At 42.6% G+C, this 21,983-nt stretch overlaps 1 protein-coding gene across 1 annotated transcript in view; it reads left to right on the top strand.

The window, feature by feature from the left end:
* The first annotated feature begins 21,407 nt into the window (after positions 1–21,407).
* Positions 21,408–21,983, top strand: part of LOC126183902 (uncharacterized) — a 463,083-nt gene continuing 462,507 nt past the window's right edge. The window contains exon 1 of the mRNA XM_049926242.1: positions 21,408–21,547. The gene's annotated coding sequence lies outside the window, so the exon portion shown is untranslated. The remainder of the gene's footprint in view (positions 21,548–21,983) is intronic.

The following is a 21,983-nucleotide window of genomic DNA, read 5'->3' as shown; positions in this document are numbered from 1 at the left end:
GGGAGACATTTTATTTTCTGAAGCCCGGTATCGGCCGATAAATACGAATACAGTATGTGTGCCTGTGTTGCGAAGAAGTACGATCCAATTTTCCTTCGGACATGCAACTGTACAACTATTGTAAATGTAGCAGCCTTTGAAACTTTTGCAGATAAATTCCTTCGTTATTATTGTACTGTAGACTTAGGATTTTCGGTCTCTGTGACCTCAAGTGGTGCGCCCCGTTTCTAGTCCATCAACAGGGGACATTATCTGAGGGTATTGAAGCGTATTCAGCGGGAATGTTGTACTTCATTATCAGGATTCGGAATCCTTTGTCTGAGCGCAACTCGAGGCTAAGGCGGAACTTGGGTCGACTATTGTTTATAACTTCCGACTCGATCGTTCCCGGCCTTGGCTCTCTAACCTCCAATTGATACATTTAATCTTCTCCGTCATTCATGAAAGTTTGTAACATCATGTATATTAAGAACAAGAGTGGTCCCGTAGCACTTCCGTGTGACACTCCTGGCGATATTCTTATCTCTGATGAACACCCGCCGTCGAGGGCAACGGACTGGATTCCATTACTTCAGAAGTCTTCGAAGCTACTCACATATCTGGGAACCTAATCCATATTTTTGTACATTCGTTAACAGTCAGCAGTGTGGCACCTTGTGAAACACTTTCCGGAAATCCAGGAATATAAAATCTGTCTGTTGCCGTTCATCCATGATTCTCAGGATATCGTGTGACAAAAGCGTGAACTGAGTTTCACACGAGCGACGCTTCATAAATCTGTGCTGATTTGTGGACAGAAGCTTTTCTGTATCAAGGAAATTTGTCATATCCTAAAATTGAATACACTCAAAAATTCTGCAGTAAAACTGTGTTAAGAGAACTGCTCGGTAATTTTGCGGGTCCGTTCTTTTATCCTTCGGATATACATGAGTCGCCTAAGCATTTTCCAGTTGCCTGTAACTTTGCGCTGGACGACATATTCACGATAAAGGCAAAATCAGTAATGAGCCAATGCCGAAGGGTGATATCAATAAAATTAGACTGGGATTCAGTTTGGGCCTGGCGACTTATTTGGTATCAACTTCTTCAGTTCCTTTTTAACGTCAGGAATAATTATTTCTACTTCCTAGGTACGGGATTGTGAGACGGCCAAACAGTGGTATGTATGTACGATCCTTCTGCGTGGATGAATTTGTAAAACGCTAATTTAAAACCTCAGCGTTCCTACGTATTATTCCCTGTAGGTGACCTGAAAAGTATACACGGGGACTGCTCGCTCTCTTTATGGGGACAACTAGGAGGGCTGTGTCGATCCAAACAATAATTACATGTCCCTCCACGATCACGTTCGCTGCTAAGTTTCCATTACTTACAACAATACAAGCTCTCCAGCACCGTGGCGCTGGATGAACGCGGATAAAGAAACGCTTGACTTTAAACCTCGATCAGTGGCGTCTGATTCTCTTCGCTGACGAGTGCAGGGTTTGTCTGAAGCCTGTTTATCGACGCAAAAGAGTGTGGGGGTGGCCTGGTACGAACGCACGTCTCAGGCAGGTAAGTCAATTATGCTTTTGACCGGTATCATATACGGATGACAGACGCCTGTCACTGCCATCGAGAGTAATTTTAGGGGTGTGCAGCCTGGGTACAGGATCCTCCAACGTATTTTCCAGCCTAACAGTCCACAGTTCCAGGGTCGTTGGCAGATGTTTTGCCGCCCTAGGCGAGAAGTGAAAAATGGCACCCTCTTTTTCTAACTACCGTCGGTCTTCCCGATGTCTCTCCTCCCTCCACCACCACCAACATGTAACAGCACAACAATTCACATACCCTACTACACTTTTAATCATAAACTGAAGTGACCAGACGTCCTCATTTACTGCGAACAGTTCTCAATTTTCATGCTTACTTTAAACCTGATTGAGGACAACAAATGTCCTCAGTTTGTTATTTTTTATTCTCACTACTTGCAATTCCCCAAAATAATCGAAACCGGAAGAATGTGCTGAACATTTTCAACTAGAAATCAACTGAATATACCAGGGTAACCAGTTTGGCACCAATTACATATTTCATTTCATTGCAAGACATCAGCTTGCAAACACAAGGCACACAGTTTACACATTTTGTGCCATCGATAAACAAATTATTTGCGTATACGTCAAATTTTAAGAAAACGCCAGCTAATTTGTTTGAGAAAATACAATGTCATTCGTTTTTGGTGATGCAAGTCTCAGTTACTCTGAGACAGACTTACAGACAGACACCAACTGGTTCTTATGTATCGGTATGATGAACTGCACGTATCTTTTAATCATTTTCGAAATGCTAAAAGAGAAGTACGCAACGTAGTTTGTGAATATCTGATCAGTTATCCAGAGGAAATAACAGTAGAACTAAAAACAACAACAGAAACAGTGTAGGATTCGTCTGAAACCTGTTGATCGACGCAGAAGAGTGTAGGGGCGTCCAGGTACCAACGCACGTCTCAGGCAGGCAGCTCCACTGGTTCAGCAGAAAGGTAAGTCAGTTATGTTTTTGCTAACGCTTGACAAATGATCTGCAGAGACGAAAACAAAAGTGGGGACTGAGGGAGGTATGCTACCAAGTCGCAACATGATCGCAAGACAGTGCACGTGCCGCACTACACCTCTCGACAGAGAGGAATCAAGGTCATGTTACTTTCCGTTTCGTGCTCCAACCCCCGCCCTTTGCCATATCTTCACCACTGTGTCCTCCCTACCCTCCACCTCTATACCCTTCATCTTCTTTCCCAAGGTGGCTTCCATCAACTCCCCCTCCCAGATGATGCCCTCTCTCCCTTCATTTATCGCTCCTATCAACTCTGATCCTCACCCACCCCTTCCTCCCTCTGCCCTTTTCCTGGCTCCCTCTCTCCCTCCCCCCTTCCATCCTGTTTTTCCTTTTTAATTGCTTCTCTCTGACGTTCAATCTCGTTTCCATATTTCTTCTTGATTTCTTTAACAACTTTCACAATGTGCATACTCAATAACATCGCCGGTAGCCTCAGAGTCCCCTCAACTACTACAACAGAATAAAAGCAGTGTTCGAGAGTAAAAAATCAAAATGTGAGACTGATTACATTCATTACCTGCTTCGCATGTTTACCACAGAGTCGTGGAGACGTTGATGCTCAAGGTGTGTCCCACGCAGTTGTTAGTACGTTGGAATCGCAGTAGGGAGGACAACGGTTTAAGTCGGCGTGCTACTTACATTTTCCGTGATTTTCTTAAATCGCTCGAGGTAAATGCCGGGATGGTTCCTCGGAAAGGGTAGGACTTATTTCCTTCTTGTTTTCCGTCTCTAATGAACTCGTTGTCGACGAAGCGTTAAACCCCAATTTTCCTTTCATTTTTTCAGTCTTTAACATCAGCCCTACAGAAGTCCTCCTGTGTTTGAAGGTACCTGTGACAGCGTACAGCGAGTTTGAACTGGTGTCAAGAATACCAAATCATTTTCACATCAGCAGATACCGCAGGCTGTTCCATTTCATTGATGCTTGCCTTCTGGAGGAAGGTTTTCATCAGAGTGGTTCGAACCTATCGACAGAAGGTGCGTGATCGTTTCTACCATTAGGGAAGACCAGGCGGCCGCCTACGGCTGCAAAATTTTAGGGTTGGTAAAGGGCGGAAAAAATTAATTTCAAATCAAACGGAGAAAAAATTGAGCAAATGAGACGAAAAAATTGAAAAGAGGAATTATTAAAACACCGAATTGTCTTCAAAAAAGCACGTGGAACAGTTACTTAATACGTCCTTATTCACTTTGGCGACAATAAACACGTTGCCTCTACTTACCTCAAATTCCCCGCCTACCCTCTCTTTGACTTCATTCTCACCCCCGAGTCCTTTTGCTTTCCTCTCCACTACCTTTCCCACTTCTTCTGACGTCCGCTCTGCCCTCCCCCTCCCCTCTTCTTCTGCATAGACTCCCTCCATCGGCTCCCCACTTTTTTTTGCTTTTCCTCTCCTCCCCACCTTCTTTTTCCCCCTCACCTGTCCAGATCCTCCCTGCCCCCCCCCCTTCCCCCATCTGCCATTGCCTGCAGTTTTAAGTGAGTGTTCAGTATTGTGGGTCCCCTATCAGTGTTGTGAACAGACACCATACTGTCGCTAGGTGTATAGTTCAAGCTGGCCGGAGTGGCCGAGCGGTTCTAGGCGCTACAGTCTGGAACCGCGCGACCGCTACGGTCACAAGTTCGAATCCTGCCTCGGGCATGGATGTGTGTGATGTCCTTAGGTTAGTTAGGTTTAAGTAGTTCTAAGTTCATGAGTAATCATCTTGGGTCTTAATAAACCGCTGCAGCTGTATTTAGTCAATTACTTTTACATCACTACCCATTTTATGGCACTATAGACCAAAAAAACGGTACAATCCATCTTACTGGATTTGAATCCATGCATCCGTCTGTTTTATTCAATGACATACCGCCTTTTAGTGGTCTTTTGTTTGAATGATTACTACGTAATTTTTTTATTGTGCTGTGCTTTACATGTTAACATCCTGTGTGAGGGAAAATGCAGATAAGATGAGGTGATTCAGCTATTTTACTCCATCTGACATGTCTGTGTACGACCATCAGTCATCTAAAAAAAATGGTTCAAATGGCTCTGAGCACTATGGGACTTAACATCTATGGTCATCAGGCCCCTAGAACTTAGAACTACTTAAACCTAACTAACCTAAGGACATCACACAACACCCAGTCAGTCATCTAAAAGTTAGGACTCAGTTGTATGTACCATCAGCGTCTCTTCCTCTATTGGCATATAAATTCTAATTAATTACTTCATGTGTGGTAGCTTGCTTGCTCTGTTTTTTTGTGAAGTGCATTATGTAACAGTAATGACTGAGCAGCTATGGCAAGCGATAGTTTCCGTTTCAGTTCGAAGCCTCATGGTCTAATGAAGGTTATTCCTAATTAGGAAGGGACTGATTAACTGAAGCGAGCCGGCGGTTGTGGCCGAGCGGTTCTAGGCGCTTAAGTTTAGAACCGCGCGACCGCTACGGTTGCAGGTTCGAATCCTGCCTCGGACATGGATGTGTGTGATGTCCTTAGGTTAGTTAGGTTTAAGTAGTTCTAAGTTCTAGGGGACTGATGACCTCAGAAGTTAAGTCCCATAGTGCTCAGAGCCATTTGAACCATTTTTATATAGTTTAACTCTTGCGAACAGAAACCAGACTGTCGCCGTGTTTTTTTAATTGTGCCTGCCTACTTACTGTGTGTCTTCCTTTCCATCATTAACACCGTGTTTTTATATTTTTAACTTCCACAACTTTCCACCATTTTACAGTTTTGTTAAAAAGTCGCCGTTTTATCGCCTGTTTCTATTGTTTGTTATATTCTCATTCGGTTTTTTAACTCTTCTGTAGGCTGTAGAGCGGCCTATTACGCTGCTTCCATCTCCGCTTTCAACGTGGAATGGTAGCTGGAGCTAGATGTGTAATGGAACTATATCACATTTCGGAAATCGTTAGGAAATTCAGTATTCCGAGATCCACAGTGTCAAGAGCGTGCCGAAAATACCAAATTTCAGGCATTACCTCTCACCATGACAACGCAGTGCCCAACGGCCCTCACTTAACGGCCAAGAGCAGCGGCGTTTGTATAGAGTTGTCAGTGATAATAGACAAGCAACACGATCTACACGGTGGTCACAAACAGTCTGAAAAGCAGGGCACCAAACAAGCTTGTAGATAGGGCAAGCACAGCCATGAGTAATCATCTTGGGTATTAATAAACCGCTGCAGCTGTATTTAGCCAATTACTTTTACATCATTACCTATTTTATGGCACTATAGACCAAAAAACGGTACAATCCATCTTACCGGATTTGAATCCATGCATCCGACTGTGTTATTCAATGACATACCGCCTTTTAGTGGTCTTTTGTTCTGACAGCTAAAGTATGTTGGGTACAAAATTCCGATCTATTTGGCTCTAATGTGTTAATTATATGTTCACCTGATGATGAGGCTAGTGGCATGAAACTGGTAATGACCTAAAAATAAAGAACTAAATACAGCTGTAGCGGGTTTTTAAGACCCAAGACGATATTGCGACGAAGTTGTGCTGAGAAAAAGTTGTTAAGGAAAAATCTATACGTTGCGCCGTTTGCGAGTTAATTACCGTTGAAGTTAGTCAATCAGGCGGCTGCTAGTACAAATTCCAGCGACCCGCCAGAGACGGTGTCGCCAAACGTGTTCTTCGTTTGGTTTCCTATAACCGAACAAGAGAGCGATACAAAAATTGGAGTTAGGACGGTAGTAATGATCAAATCCGAGCCGAGGCTGCACGACCTTCCCCGCAATATCCTTACAAACTTTTCAGGCTTTATCTGACCACCCTGCGTAATGAAACTGACATTATTACATCATACTCTGCGCGGTTTTTCTGGCAATACAATCATTTGCGACACTGCGTCAGTTACCCTTGAGACTGGACATGGTGAATTGAAGTTAATCAAGAATGCCTTTAAGGCGACAAAGACGCTGTTTTCAGAACCGCACTGAGTTTGAACGAGGTCGTGTAATAGGGCTACGAGAGGCTGGTCGTTCCTTCCGTGATACCGCAAAAAGACTTGGCAGGAATATAGCTACTGTACGTGACTGCTGGCAGCGACGGTCACGATAATGTACAGCCGCAAGAAGACAGGGCTCCGGATGGTTACTGCAGAGAGGGAAGACCATCGCGTTCGGCGTATGGCTTTGGGGCATCGCACTGAAATTGCAGCAGCAATTTGAGCAGCAGTTGGCACCACAGTGACACAACGAACTCCTCCAAATCGGAGCCAGACGCCCTGTAGCGAGCATTCCACCTACTCCAAACCACCACCATTTGCGACCTCAGTGATGTCAAACAAGAGCTCATTGGAGGGGAGGTTGGAGGTCTGTTGTGTTTTCTAAGAGAATCTGGTTCTGCGTTGGTAACACTGCTGGCCGCGTGTTAGTTAGGATGAGGCTAGCTGAGGGTCTGCAACCAACCTGTCTGCATGTTAGACACACTGGACCTACACCTGCAGTGCCGACATGTTGCCTTGGCCTGCTCCATCATCACATGTGTCTCCGATCGAGCACATATGGGACATCATCGGACGATGACTCCGGCACCATCCACAAACAGCATTAACCGTCCCTGTATCGACTGACCAAGTGCAACAGGCATGGAACTCCATCCCACAAACTGACGTCCGGCACCAGAAAAACAGAATGCATGCGCGTTTGCATGCTTGCACTCAGATGGTTCAAATGGCTCTGAGCACTATGGGACTTAACTTCTGAGGTCATCAGTCGCCTAGAACTTAGAACTAATTAAACCTAACTAACCTAAGGACGTCACACACATCCATGCCCGAGACAGGATTCGAACCTGCGACCGTAGCGGTCGCTCGGTTCCAGACTGTAGCGCCTAGAACCGCACGGCCACTCCGGCCGACTTGCATTCATTATTATGGTTACACCGGTTATTAATGTACCACCACATTTGCAATGACCTATCTCGCGCTTTTAGTAACTTGTGATCTTGCAACGTTAATCATTTAAATAATAAGTTATCTAGACAAATGTGTTCCCAAAAGTTCATTACTCCACATTAATTATTTTTTGGTACTGCGATTTTTTACCGTCAGTGTATGACAATATGATAATAATAATAACCGTATATCATACATAACTATTCAAACGCAGTGGTTAGACATTACATTTCTAAATGCACACGCACCCAAAGAAGATAAGGATGACAACACGAAAGAAGAATTCTATAGCCAACTGGAACAAACGTACAACTTATTAGGTAGGCACACTGTGAAAATAGTGTTAGGAGATTTTAATGCCAAATTAGGAAAGGAAGAAATCTACAAGCCAACCATCGGCAATTTTAGCTTACACGAGGAAAGTTCAGAGAATGGGGTTCGACTTAAAAACTTTGCAATGACAAATGGTCTCACGATAAGCAGCACAAAATTTCAACATAAACGCATTCATTTAGGAACCAGATGGAAAGGTAGTCAATCAAATAGATCATGTAGCTATCCAGAAAAGATTCCAAAGCAGTATTAAAGATGTCAGAACCTTTAGGGGAGCGGATTGTGACACAAACCACAAGTTAATAATATCAAAAATGAAAGTGAAACTCAAAAGGAAAGTAAATAGAAATAGAGAAGAAATTACAAGATATAACATACGAAACCTGGCGAAAGTAGATATAAAAGAAAATTTTACAAAAGAAATTAAAAGCAATCTAACAAAACCGAGACTGACCAATGCAGAACCACAGGATGTCGAAAGCAGATGGAGACACCTGAAGGGCTGTATTCAAGAAGCAGCTTCCAAAATCATAGGTGAAAGAAAACGACCTAATAAAATTTGGTTTAACACAAAGCGTCAAGAAAAAGTTCTGGAAAGAAGAAATGCGAGGAATGCATGGATTAAAGAAAGAGACAATATGACATTGAAGGGAAGATACTATAAACCCCGCCAAGAAACGCAAAGAACCCTACGACAAGAAGAAAGGGAATACTATAACAATATGATCAGAGAAGCAGAGGATGATTTCCAGAATCACAGGACAAAGCAGATGTATCAAAATATAAAAAAAAAATCCTTTGGTAAATTCAATAAAAGGGAACAGTTTATAAATGATCAGTATGGGAAAATTTTGACCAACAAAAGCGACATACAAACAGATGGAAGACATACTTTTCACAACTTCTCAACTGGAGTTATTAAAGAACGGAGGCCCGCAACTGGAATTAGAAATACAGGCGTTAATAGAAACAATTTGGGAGACAGAAACCATTCCTGCAGATTGGAAAACTGAAACTGTGTACCCTATATTTAAGAAGAATGATCCACTAGTTTGTGATAACTACAGAGGAACTGCCTTACTGGATGTCACCTACAAAATCTTATCGAGCTGCCTATTAAACAGGCTGATACCAATAACAGAAGAACTGATTGGGGACTACCAATGCGGTTTTCGCAGGAACAGATACACATTAGATCACTTATTCACCCTACGACAAGTAACTGAGAAGGCGTGGGAATTCAATTTAGATGTCCACATATTATTCGTAGATTTTAAAAAGGCCTATGATAGCATACACCGACAGACACTCCTAAATATAATGAAGGAATTTAAAAAACCATCAAAATTAATCAGATTAGTTAAAATGTGTATAGATGAAACTTTATGTCGCATAAAGACACCGGTAGGAGAAACTGAAGATTTTAAGGTGTACACTGGATTGAGACAAGGGGATGCCATTTCACCTATTTTATTTAACCTTGTCCTAGTGAAGATCGATAGAGAATTTTTTTACACCAGTCCACAAGGGATCCAGCTACAGGATGTGAACATTACAAGACTTGCCTATGCAGATGATGTAGCACTAATAAGTAGTTCCAAAAGAGAATTAATCAGAATGATGCAAAATTACTACAAAATTGCTGAGAAAACAGGATTACATGTTAATGAAGAAAAGGCAGAATACCTGCCCATAAGTAAGAAAACCAGAAAAGATGCACCTCTGACTGTAGATGGATTCAATTTCAAGACTGTTGACCACTTCAAGTACCTAGGAAGTCTTTTTAGTAATAACAACAGAACAGATATAGAAATAGATGCCCGTTTATCAACAGCAAACAAGACACTTTTTAGTTTCATCAAAATTCTAAGAAAAAGATCATTTAGCAGTAACTTCAGAATCCTCTTATATCAATCGACCATTATACTTCTGATGTTATATAGATGTGAAACATTAATATTTAGAATGAAAGATGAAGAAAAACTGTTAATATTCGAAAGAAAAATACTAAGGAAAATTTTTGGACCTGTATACGACAAAAATAACATGGAATGGAGAATAAGAAGGAATGAAGAATTAAGAGGGCTGTGCAAACACCGTAACATCGTCGAAGTGCTCAAGAGGAGAAGGTTGAATTGGGCAGGCCATATAGCAAGAATGACAGAGAATAGACTACCTAGAATGGCATTCAGCAGAACAATAGATGGAACGAGAGGGAGACCCAGAATCAGATGGCGGGATAACATTCGGGAGGACACATCTAGGATGAACAGCAACAGCAACTGGACAAACATCGCATTGGACAGGCAGAAGCGGAAGAGGCTCATAGAGCAGGCGTATGGTCGATAAGGCCCTTGCCACATGTAAAGTAAAGTAAAGTATGATAATATTCAGTTTGGCATACACAGAGTGAACCAGAAGTTCACCGACAAACTTTCGGAGATTTTTACAGGATATTTTCAGAGTATTTTTGTCTAAGGCACCCGTGGTCTCCAGTGCCTCATTATGGAGTAATAATTTAGTTTCTTAGCACAATTACCTTTCTTTCTGGGGAAAAAAGAAGTCAAAAAGAAAGCAAAAGAAGCCATAAAGTACGATCACTAAAACGTACAATACAAAACACAGAGCAGACCAGCAGTCCTCAGTGCTGTGATGTTGTTGCCATCACTACAGGAACAGCTGAGCATAGTGTCGTCGTGCCGCTCCTCCGCTGCATTTACTGGACCCATATCGGCCAGTTCGTTCTCAGTAAACCTATCCATACTGCTTTGTGTCACTGTCAGCTCAGAACTAACTCTGCTGCAAAAACAAACCCGAGACAGAACCGAGTAGTACTGAATGCGCACAGTGACAATTATTGAACTATATGAAATAACATCGTCATAACTTCTGAACGGTTTGCGTTAGGACGTTCAAACTGCACGGTTGGCGGCGGGGCACGATGGGAATTAGCACGCGCGGTATGGTTTGGTTTAGCGACGAAGCCCACTTTCATTTGGATGGGTTCGTCAATAAGCAAAACTGAAGAGTTTGGGGGACTGAGAATCTGCATTTCGCGATCGGGAAGTCTCTTCATCCTCAATGGATGACTTTGTGGTGTGCAATGTCTTGTCACGGAATAGTCGGTGCGATATTCCTTGATGGGACGGTGACTACCGAATGGTACATGAAGGTTTTGGAAGATGATTTCATTCCCATTAACCAAAGTGACTCTGATTTCGACAAGATGTGGCTTATGCAAGACGGACCTCGACCCAATCGAAGCAGGAGGGTGTTTGATGTCCTGGAGGAGCACTTTGGGGACCGCATTCTGGCTCTGTGGTACCCAGAAGCCACTGGTATGGGCCTCAATTGCCCACCATATTCTCCGGATCAGAACGCATGTGACTCCTTTGTTTGGGGGGCTATGTTAAAGATGAAGTGTACAGCAATAACCCGCAAACCACTGCTGAGCTAAAAACACCAATTCAGGAGGTCATCGGCAGCATCGATGTTCAGACACTTCAGCGGGTCATGCTGAATTTCGCTATTCGTCTGCGCGACATCATTGCCAATGATGGCAGACATATCGAACATGTCATAACCTAAATCCGAATATCTGTAGTGACTTTTGCATGTTGAGTAAAGTGTAACTAATTTACGTTCTTTTAATATATAGTTCAATAATTGTCACCCTGTAAACTCGAGGGCGAAGAATGAAGCGGGAATTGCTACTGTCAACAGCAAATACCGTGGGTGAAACGAACAAGTTTGCTTCCAAACAAAATACACAGAGCTTACCTTTGACTTGCACTATTATGCAGATATTTTCGTTCCACTACAGATACAAAGTTAAAGATGTTCAAATGATTTAAAATTGCTCTGTAACGAGCCATCGGAGACTAGTGTCCCTGATACCAAAATACTTAGAAAATATCCCTAAAGAACCTCCAGAATTTTGTCAGTAGAGTTCTGGTTCGCCTATCATATACTTCCATTCCCTTCACAGACATCGATACTACATGCAGCATTCACGCTGTCTGCTGTGTCAAGGCCTTGCACCTACTTGTCCAGAATCCATCAATACAGACGGGTTATGCAGGCACTGACCTTACAGGGGACAGCTCGTCAGATTGCAAACAAGGGGGGGCTGCACTCTGGCCGGCCACCAGGCGGCAACCCAGCCACCGCCACAGGTCACCTTTTCTTTTTCATAGACCACGTGACTGAAAGCAGTATGTGCAGTATCCTGATGCCCGTAAAGTATCTGGGCCGGCGCGTGGGCTATGCTCGACCAGTTTACACCGAGTGAATTTCCTGGGCCAGGTGTCGATTGCGAAAGAATTGCCATAATCAAATATGGAAACGCCGCCACGACGACAACACCTTTCACGTTGACCATCGCCTCTGGGAGTTGCCAGGCTCAAAGACGTGGCATCCGTGGCCGTGACCAACAATTGGACTTTGTAATATTTGTCTTTGTTTTTCGTCGGCAATATGCTGGACTTACACTTTCGTGTATCCCTTCGTGACCGTAACTTCTGCTCGTCCTCTCAGGACATTAAGTTTCGCACATCCCTTCTGGACACTGGATTCTGAAGATTTCAGTTTACCGTGACATTTTCAGGCTTTCAGCCCTCAGATAGTACTATAATTCTTTCAATATCCAAAAAGTAACATATTTCCAATTGCTGTGTTCCACAGCAACTCCAGTGAGAAAAGATTGCTTACGTTTGTTACAATAAACTTCTCATTCATTCTATACCTGGGAATTTTTTCTGCACCACCTTCGGTAGACGTATCACTATCCTCATTACAACATCTGACATCCACTGGAGAGGGCCACCTAGCTGCATGGCTCAGTAGTTAAGGCAAAATGGCACTAAACCTGGATTCGGGATGACCTATGTTCTGTTGTCCATCTGCCCACCGAGCTATAGATTCCTGTGAGTGCGCTAACTCACTGAAGAGAGCTACTGTTCTGTCTCTAAAAACCTCATCGTTAATGGGACGTTAAATGCCAATTTTTCTTCCTCGTGCAGGACCGAGTAGAAATTAATCCGCCACTGCTGTCGACCCTTGCTATGCTACTGTCGCAGCAGCGCATGATGTGGTGCTAGAATTCTGAAGGACGAGGTATCAGCAGTTTCAGGAGACAATAAGTAATGATAGTTTTCTGTTGATGTGTGTGTGTGTGTGTGTGTGTGTGTGTGTGTGTGTTTTGCGGGTTTACTGGCACTCGACAGCCTGTCAGACATTGGTTGACGAGTGCTTTGACGGGTTAGCGCCCTTTAATCTGTGGACAGGACCAGATAGCGAGCTGAAGCCTGTGGGGGTTTGTGAATACGGGGCTCCAGATGGAGCGCTGCCCAGCTCGCTGCGACCTCTCACTAACTTCCGTGTGCCGACTGTGGCATACAGCCTAAAATGTTACTTACATATCCCCGATATCTTCGAAATAACTGATTACGCCAAACTCTTTTCACTGACGATACAGCCGGCCGGTGTGGCCGTACGGTTCTAGGCGCTACAGTCTGGAGCCGCGTGACCGCTACGGTCGCAGGTTCGAATTCTGCCTCGGGCATGGATGTGTGTGATGTCCTTAGGTTAGATAGCTTTAAGTAGTTCTACGTTCTAGGGGACTGATGACCACAGATGTTAAGTCCCATAGTTCTCAGAGCCATTTTGAACTGACGATACAAATTCGTTAAAACCGAGCGAGGTGGCGCAGTGGTTAGCACACTGGACTCGCATTCGGGACGACGGCGGTTCAATCCCGCGTCCGGCCATCCTGATTTAGGTTTTCCGTGATTTTCCTAAATCGTTCCAGGCAAATGCCGGGATGGTTCCTTTGAAAGGGCACGGCCGACTTCCTTCCGTAATCCGACGAGGCCGATGACCTCGCTGTTTGGTCTCTTCCCCCAAACAACCCCACCCAACCCCCAAATTCGTTGCAGTTTTGAATTGGAACGTACGAACAAAACTGTGGAAATTGGAATATGTCTTATGATTTATGAAATTGCGGAAAAACAACTAAAGCTTCGCTGTGCGAAGACGCATACTGTTAGACCAGAATCTTTATACAGGATGTCCCGTTTATCTCGAGCACCCCAAATATCTTTCAGTTTAGCTATCAGGGTGTCTTTAACCAGAACGATTCCCTTTCATGTAACTTCATTCGTTACGAAGATATGAACAGTAGTACATCCTTTTTAAAACAGTAGGTTATATTTTTATGCGGCAATCCACTTCCTCTCTTCAAGACCAGTTTAGAAACATATCACAGTGTACCATTCACGTAATACGACGTTATTAAAAACGTAACACAAAACTAACTTTGACAGTCCTGTACCACAACAAAGTGCTTGTACCCGGGATAACATAACGCGTCGACGACCTACTGTCGTTGACAGTAAAAAAATGTAAACACAAGCAAAATTCATATTGGTCCCTCAGTCACCCATTTTCAGTTGAAGGGTTGCGTGAGCACGCTGTACACCAACGAAGAGAAGGTAGAAATGCTACTCACCTATGGAGACATTATGGTAGTTGAGTAGTAATTGCAATAATGTTTTCCATCTGTTTCCATCAACTCTAGCAAGTGGACGAGATACATTATCCAGATACCTGCTGGTGCTGGTGCAGGAGGTTCAAAGTTAATTTTATGTTACGTTTTTAATAACGTCATGTTAGGTTAATGGTACACTGTGATACGTTTCTGAAAGGTCTTGAAGAGAGAAAAGGGACTGTGGAAGAAAAAATGTAGGATGCTATTTAAAAACGTCGTACCTCTACTCGTAACGAACAAAGTTACAAGAATGGCAATAACGCTGGTTGTTGTCCTTCTGGTAGCTAAGCAACATTTGCTTGATAATTTTTTTATTTTCAGGATTAAAAGTTATTTGGGGTGATTAAGATAAATGAGAAACCCTGTGTAGTGATCAACACGCATTACAAAAGCAAATCCGTAACGACCTATGCGTAACATTCATTCTCACGTTTCCAAATGGTAGCGCTAAGTTAACATTATTAATGAAAGTAATGTTAATTAATTGGCCAATAATAAAACTGCCAGTATACAAGTATGGTGCCACAGAGAATAAATTAAGCCGGCCGGGGTGGCCGAGCGATTTTAGGCGCTACAATCTCGAACCACGCGACCGCTACGATCGCAGGTTCGAATCCTGCCTCGGGCATGGATGTGTGTGATGTCCTTAGGTTAGTAAGGTTTAAGTAGTTCTGAGTTCTAGGAGACTGATGACCTCAGAAGTTAAGTCCCATAGTGCTCAAAGCCATTTGCACCATTTGAACTTAGAATAAATGTAACAGCCTGAACTAATGCAGCAGAAAGATATGCACAAGGATGCCATGTATATCGTAATAATTTTATTTGATGTTTTTGCGTTTTTATGTCTTTTCTCGCTGTTGCGAGATTTAGACTTTTCTCGCTCGTTTTATTAGGGTATTTCAAAGGTCAGAGAGTGAACAGCGTGAAAATACGCATCCTGGAGGTATATTACTTCTTATTTTGTTTGTTAAATTTAGATGTCTCAAAATCATATATTTGTAAAACGCTGGAGGGAATTCTCGGCCTAGTGGGTATAGAAGAAGCGGGAAATAGGTGCGCGTGGTCAGTCTTGGTCATTCTGTCGGTCACTGTCAGTGGCTCACTTCTGGACTAACTCTGTGAGACGCGTAAGTGATGCGCTGCATGAGTTTAACTTGCGACATTTGCTAACCGAAAGGGTCCAGGTTTTATTTACGGCCGGGTCGGAGATTTTTTTCACTAGGGGACTGGATGTTGTGTTGTCCTCACGTTCGTATCGACATAATTGACATTCTACTATTGAGCTGACTGTACGGGCACGTCCCGAAAGCCAATATATAAAAAAAAACGCGACATGAAGTCGCGCAATGGGTCGAAGACCGTTATATGAGTTCTGTGCACCCGCTTTTCAACACTAATAAGAACAGTTATCGACCGAAAAGCCAAGATACAGAGTGCTCAGAGTTATATAAGGCTGCATAGTTTTAATTGGAACAAATACCGCTGTTAGCAGAAAATTTCACGTGAGCCTGGACTGCAACTTTGGACTACAACAAGGCAGTTTTGCTATCGTTTGTCTTCGAATATTCTGGATACTCTGGAACTCAATTCATGACAGAAATTCTCCACGTGTTCCGAAATACGAACTTTACTGCAGCCCGAATCAGTAACTAATTACTAAGTAATTAATATCTCGACTTTCGTTTACATTTGTAAATTTGCAGTGGAAACTGTTTATTATATTTCTGTTGCTTGCTGAACAAACAGGACATGTTATTCAATTCTGAATGACCTTTCGTTCAATAAATCATTTTCAAATGTTTATTGAAACCTATCATTAAATCTTGGAAGCTGTCTCTGAAAAATTAGCTAGTATTACATAAATATAGAAGGGCTTAGTGTGAGAATGTGTGATCCGCCCCTCATACGTAGAACATGAGCTAGGTTTATTCAAACAGGATCCCATATTTGCCCAATTCCTAGTGAAGGCTGGTGGAACAATGCTTTGTCAATTATTTTTTTTAGTTTTAACCATTCCAGTAGGAGAAACTTACAGAATGTGTGTGTGTGTGTGTGTGTGTGTGTGTGTGTCCTTAGGTTAGTTAGGCTTAAGTAGTTCTAAGTTCTAGGGGACTGATGACCACAGAAGTTAAGTCCCATAGTGCTCAGAGCCATTTGAACCATTTGTGTGTGTGTGTGTGTGTGTGTGTGTGTGTGTGTGTGTGTGTGTGGAGGGGGTGGGAGGGGGGAGGGGTTAAAGATCAGTTCTCAGTTTTGGTTCTATATGTGCGAGTGTTTATTTTTTTCACAAGTGAACATACTACATATAAACTTAAGCGTTGCTACGCGGTGTAAAATAGTCTGTCACAAGCTGTGAACATGAATGTAAGCCAGTGAGGGCGCCTTCCTGGCCTGACAACGGAATGGTAAGACGCCCTGAGTTAACGAACACTGCAAACACATCTCGTTCGTTGTGCACAAAATTAATTAACATTAAAACTTGTCAGCATTACTAATTGTGTCGACATTCCCCACATTTCTAGTTAGACAGTCCGCCAGACACTTGACCGACAGACCTCCATGTGTGGTTACTTACAGGTATTGAACTATTAACGTGTGACGCTCCTTTATCTGCAGATAATATCGGGAACCTGAATCATATCACGTTCCTTATCGAGCAGTGATGTTGTCAGTATTAGCAACAAATCTGTACGAAATGGATGAATTTCAAAGTATGTCGAATAGAGGAGGCGATAAAAACGTTAGTTCAGAGGACATTTTTCCCATGTCTCAAGTTTATAAAAATATACGGGTTCTACGATTTTGTTTCTTATGTCCCGAAACTTGACTAAGAATTCTATTATATGAATACGTGGTGTCTGTTCTTTCGGACACGCGAGATCCGCAGCTGTGATATATAATATATAAATTGATGGTGGAGGAGGCAGGAAGGAAAGGAAAGGGAAGGAACCGAATCAATTATATGAATGCATAGTACACCATGCGTTCGTATAATTGATTCGCCTCCAAGGGCAATGAATCCAGAACCTTCAGTGCGCATGCACATTTACGTTCAATCCCCAGCAGGGATCAACAATTAGCAAGCATGGAGGACACGGACGGGGCCTGGGGTAGATGGCGCTAGCTGCGATTTTGAGTCGAGCGGGGAGCGTGCCGAGATAGTGGGCGTAGTTTTGATCAACACTGTGTCCAAGTGGCACGGTGGTTAACGCAACTACCTTGTAAGCAGGATTCCCAGGTTTGAGTCCCAGTCCACCACACATTTTCACTCGTCGCCGCTGATTCCGCACAAAGTCACGATGCAGCTGATATCGTTAGTTCCTTCCCTTTCCTTTCCTTTCTCCCCCCTTCCTCTTCAATTTACATACTAAGAATTCTGTGTCTTCACTCCTTATACTGAATATTTTTCACATGACAATTGTCTGTATCTCTTGCATCTCCCTTTAGATTTGTCTCACACGTGGTGTCAGGACAGGAAAACACGAACTGTTGGTACGCTGCCTGACAAAAGAAGTGAAGAACACACAAGATATGGTCGGTCGACAATGTAACTGCTTACACGTACACACTATCGGCGGGTATGTAAACGACTAGAGTTGCAGTTCTCAGTGACAGGTAGAACAGCCAGCAGATTGCATTAGCGCTGAGATTTTGCGTATCGTGTGAGACAGCGTTATCAGCACCTCGCAAGAGTGTAAAAGTGGACTCATTGTGGGTCCCCATTTGGCCAGCTAGTCGAATAGTGCGACTTGTAGGCCATTCGGGTGTGACAATAGCCCAAAAGTGGACTGCGTGGGATCGTGATGGCAGGCATACTCGTTGTCAAGGTTGCTGTCGGCCACAGGAAATTTGGAACAGCCGGTGAAACAAACGTAGAAATCAACATCCCCGCAATATGGGAACTTTATAACACTCACTCCTCAATGCGTTGCTTCAGCTGGACATGGCATACCTGAATAAACTTATGCACTCTCTTTCTCGCCAAATTAAGACGATTATGAGTACTAGAGGCGGTATTACACGAGGATGAGTAATTTTTTCAAGGGAAATATTTTAGATGAGTGCATGTCGTGTGGACACCCTTTTTTACCTTCAATGGAACGGTCCTCGTCGTCTTCTGCGCCTCTATGTCGTTGTTGTCCGTTATGTCACTGCTTGAGGAAGACTCTATTCGTTCCCCTAAAGTTAGGACAAGACGGTGCACTGAACTGCTGTCTGCCACAACGACGTTTGTTTAACATTAGAGAACGATTTTTATTCCGAATGCCAATAGTGGCTGCAGCCATACACAAGACTTTTAGCCGGAGGCAACTGGAGTCATTCAGTATGAATCAGTGGAGGTACTCCATATGCTCTTAGAAACACTGAGACCTTAATAATGTTACAATATGGAAAGCCTATGGCTTTAAAAATATATAGAACTGTTTGACACATTGTTTTGAAAATGTTCACAACTTGTAGAAAGGTATGTAATAGATGAGAACCAACGAAGAAATCAGTAATTGTCCGTGTGGTCTTGTTATCTATCCAAATCTTTGCCTTTTTTCTTTATATTACATTCATATTTCTTGTCGTACTCCCCTCCCCTCTCCTTTGCTATCACGCCGTAAATCTGTGTGTGTGTGTGCGTGTGTGTGTGTGTGAGTGTGTGTGAGTGTGTGTGTGTGTGTGAAGAGGGAGACTTGTTGAAGTCGTAAAATGAAATCCCAAAACGAATAATTATTACTTGTAGAAACACTACACATTTATAGAATGGCACAGAAGTCCATTAGATATTTTGTTAGAAGAAAAATACACAGAAGCGGATGTTTTATTACAGGTGCACGATCTGCGCAAATTAGTATCTCTAACAGCTACATTCTTTGTCAAAACGAAGTAATGAAAGTTGCTTTCTGCAAAGTACTATATTCTGAACTAGAAGTCGATGTCGCTTTGTATATACTGTCCTATAAACTCGAGGCACAATGACAAATAACCCTTTAATGTCGAGCTAAGTCGCTAAGATTAGAGCAGTCTTTTTTTTCTCGAAAACATTTTTGAAAAGTCTGTACTTCGGCCAAAGCTTGTACCAGAGTCAGCGCCCATCGTAACTGTTGAATACAACAGAAGAATCAATTTAGTTTGGCACAAACAAGTATCCGTACACAAACAATTCGCATGTTCATGGCAGTGGTGACCCGTTTTTAACGTATTACTGCGTAGTATATCAGAGACTCGCTTAATGAGAATTACGTATAGCTGATTATTGATTGCAGTAACTACCTCTTTCATAAGCCCAGTTCTGTCAGACAGTGACAATATTTTCTAAAACTAGCCGTGAACATATTGCGACAATGTAGAAGACAGTGTAGAAACATTAACCACGCTGTCCAGCAATTGGTTAACTATGTAATTCTTCACCAGCCCTGACGTAGTTTAATACCTTAATTTCCATTGCTGCTGTTCATATGAAGCAAACTAATCCAGGCGACTGAATAGTAAAAAATATAATTACACCCTTTAAGTATGAGAAATGTGTAAGCTTTGCTGATACAGTAGTCAGAAGAGAACACAGAACATCCCACTGCAAGGTCAGTTTTATTATACAGTTCATAATTTAATGAACTGATAAGATTAATAAACCCAAATGAGCTAAAATCGTGAAGGTAATCAATACGATTTTTAACATCGTGGTGGAAAATTATATTCCTTTAAAAAGAACAAGAAGCTGAGTTGAGAATACAAAAATCAGTATTTCAATTCTAAAAACAAGATACCTCAACTTTAAGCAGATATGTTTCTCAGCAAATGCAAGATAACAAAAGGAATGTATCAACCAAGCATATTATGCCTACATTTAAAGCTCATACTACACATTCCAAAATAATCAGTCATAAAATGAATGTTTTAAATAAACTTATTGGTTAATTGCATTGCCCCTATCCTTCGCACTTATGAAGCTACCTACACTATCTCCATAACTTAGTTGTCTTAAAACACATTCAATATCGAACCAAAATAATATGTGGAACATGTCTTCTAAAATCGAGGTTCAAAGCCTTTATTTGATTGATTTCAATTTTAAAACAACCCTTTTTCATAGCTGCTTGTAATAATAAGTGACAGGTACACTCTTAAAGCGATCTCGAAATTATGAAAACACTTCAGACGTTTCATGGTTCCTGTATTGGATGAAATGGCATAAACAAGAAATAGGCTTTTCGCAAAATCTCAAATTGCAAAAATTCAAACATTCTTTTAAAAGTTTTTGCTGTTTTGCCAACTGAAATGACACGCTTTTGACTGGGAGTCAGTCTGAATTTGAATCGAGACAGAGCAAAGTTTAAGAGGTGAATGTTAACTGAATTATCAGCTGCCACTCATAAAAAAGAAACCTCAGCCGAAAAAGTCCATAAAAAGAAATTACGTCTACCTCTCCACAGCGCAGTATTAAAAGATATGTTTTTTACGTTAAATGTTCGTGGTGGGTGTCCCTATGTTGCGTCTGAATACGGTCGTCAGTATAGGCACGTTACAGAAGAAAAAAAATTAAAATAATACATAATTGTAGAACGTTCGTGATCTCGCATATTACAATGTATAGTATAAAATTACTATTGTTGATCTGTAACAGAATGAAATCTTAAAATCGCAGAACATGCAGAATAATTGACACAACAGACTACTCACTTTCTGCGGGACGTGTCAGCCGGATTTCACACCACGCTGACAGCGACCGCGTCTCAGAAAGATTATTGTTACTGTAATCAGTATTGAACAAATTAAATACAGGAAGCAATTCAGCGCGTGCATAGCTGAAAAAAATTAAGAATAAAGACATGAGTGAAAGATAAGAAAATACGTATCCCTTGTGGAACACATGTGTCATAGACATTATTCTGAGCTCACGTAAAACATGCCTCAAATAGATAGTATATACGTAATGAAAAGTAGTACCTGTTTTGTTTTGCGGTTAGGAGTGGGGTCCGCCATGGCCGACACTCGCCACGGGATATTTGTGATGACAGGCTAATCGATCAGACTGCAGTGTCGATTCTTCCGCGCAGCGGCGCTCCGTAGTCGACGCTGCGGCACGTGTTGTCAACAGCGAACTCGCGCGCAGACCGGGTGGCCCACAGCGTCCCTCAGTCTCCGGCCGTGTCTGTGCGAAGGAGCTGCTCACCCTCGCATCGCGGTAAGGTGGCTATTCTCTCTGTCAATCTGCTCGAGATATGCACAGCGCTGAGGCGCGCGAGTAGAAATTAGCTCGATACGCACTGGCTGCGCACTCGGAACATTTGTGGCAGACGGGGTAGCGACTTCGGTTGCTGCCTCTAGCGCGTTCAGTTCGAGGCGAACATTCTACCGTACTTCAAACGAAGGAAGAAATAGTCTGTGCGAACGCACGCGGTGGCGCCATGTTGGAGTCCTTTATTGATTGTACCCTCGCAGTTGCTTCCAGAGACCCCCGCCCGTAGCGCTGCTGTCATTAACGTTGTTAATAGCTGGCTGGGACGCGCTTCTGTTCCCACGTAGGAACGAATCATTGATGAGGACTAAAAGAGAATTTCTCTTGATGTAATAGTTTCTTCGTCTAACTGACTACATCACTGCACATTCCCTCGCCCCCC

Source organism: Schistocerca cancellata, chromosome 4, assembly GCF_023864275.1.
Source record: "Schistocerca cancellata isolate TAMUIC-IGC-003103 chromosome 4, iqSchCanc2.1, whole genome shotgun sequence".
NCBI classification, from domain to species: Eukaryota; Metazoa; Arthropoda; class Insecta; order Orthoptera; family Acrididae; genus Schistocerca; species Schistocerca cancellata.
This window is presented reverse-complemented; position numbering and strand designations above follow the sequence as displayed.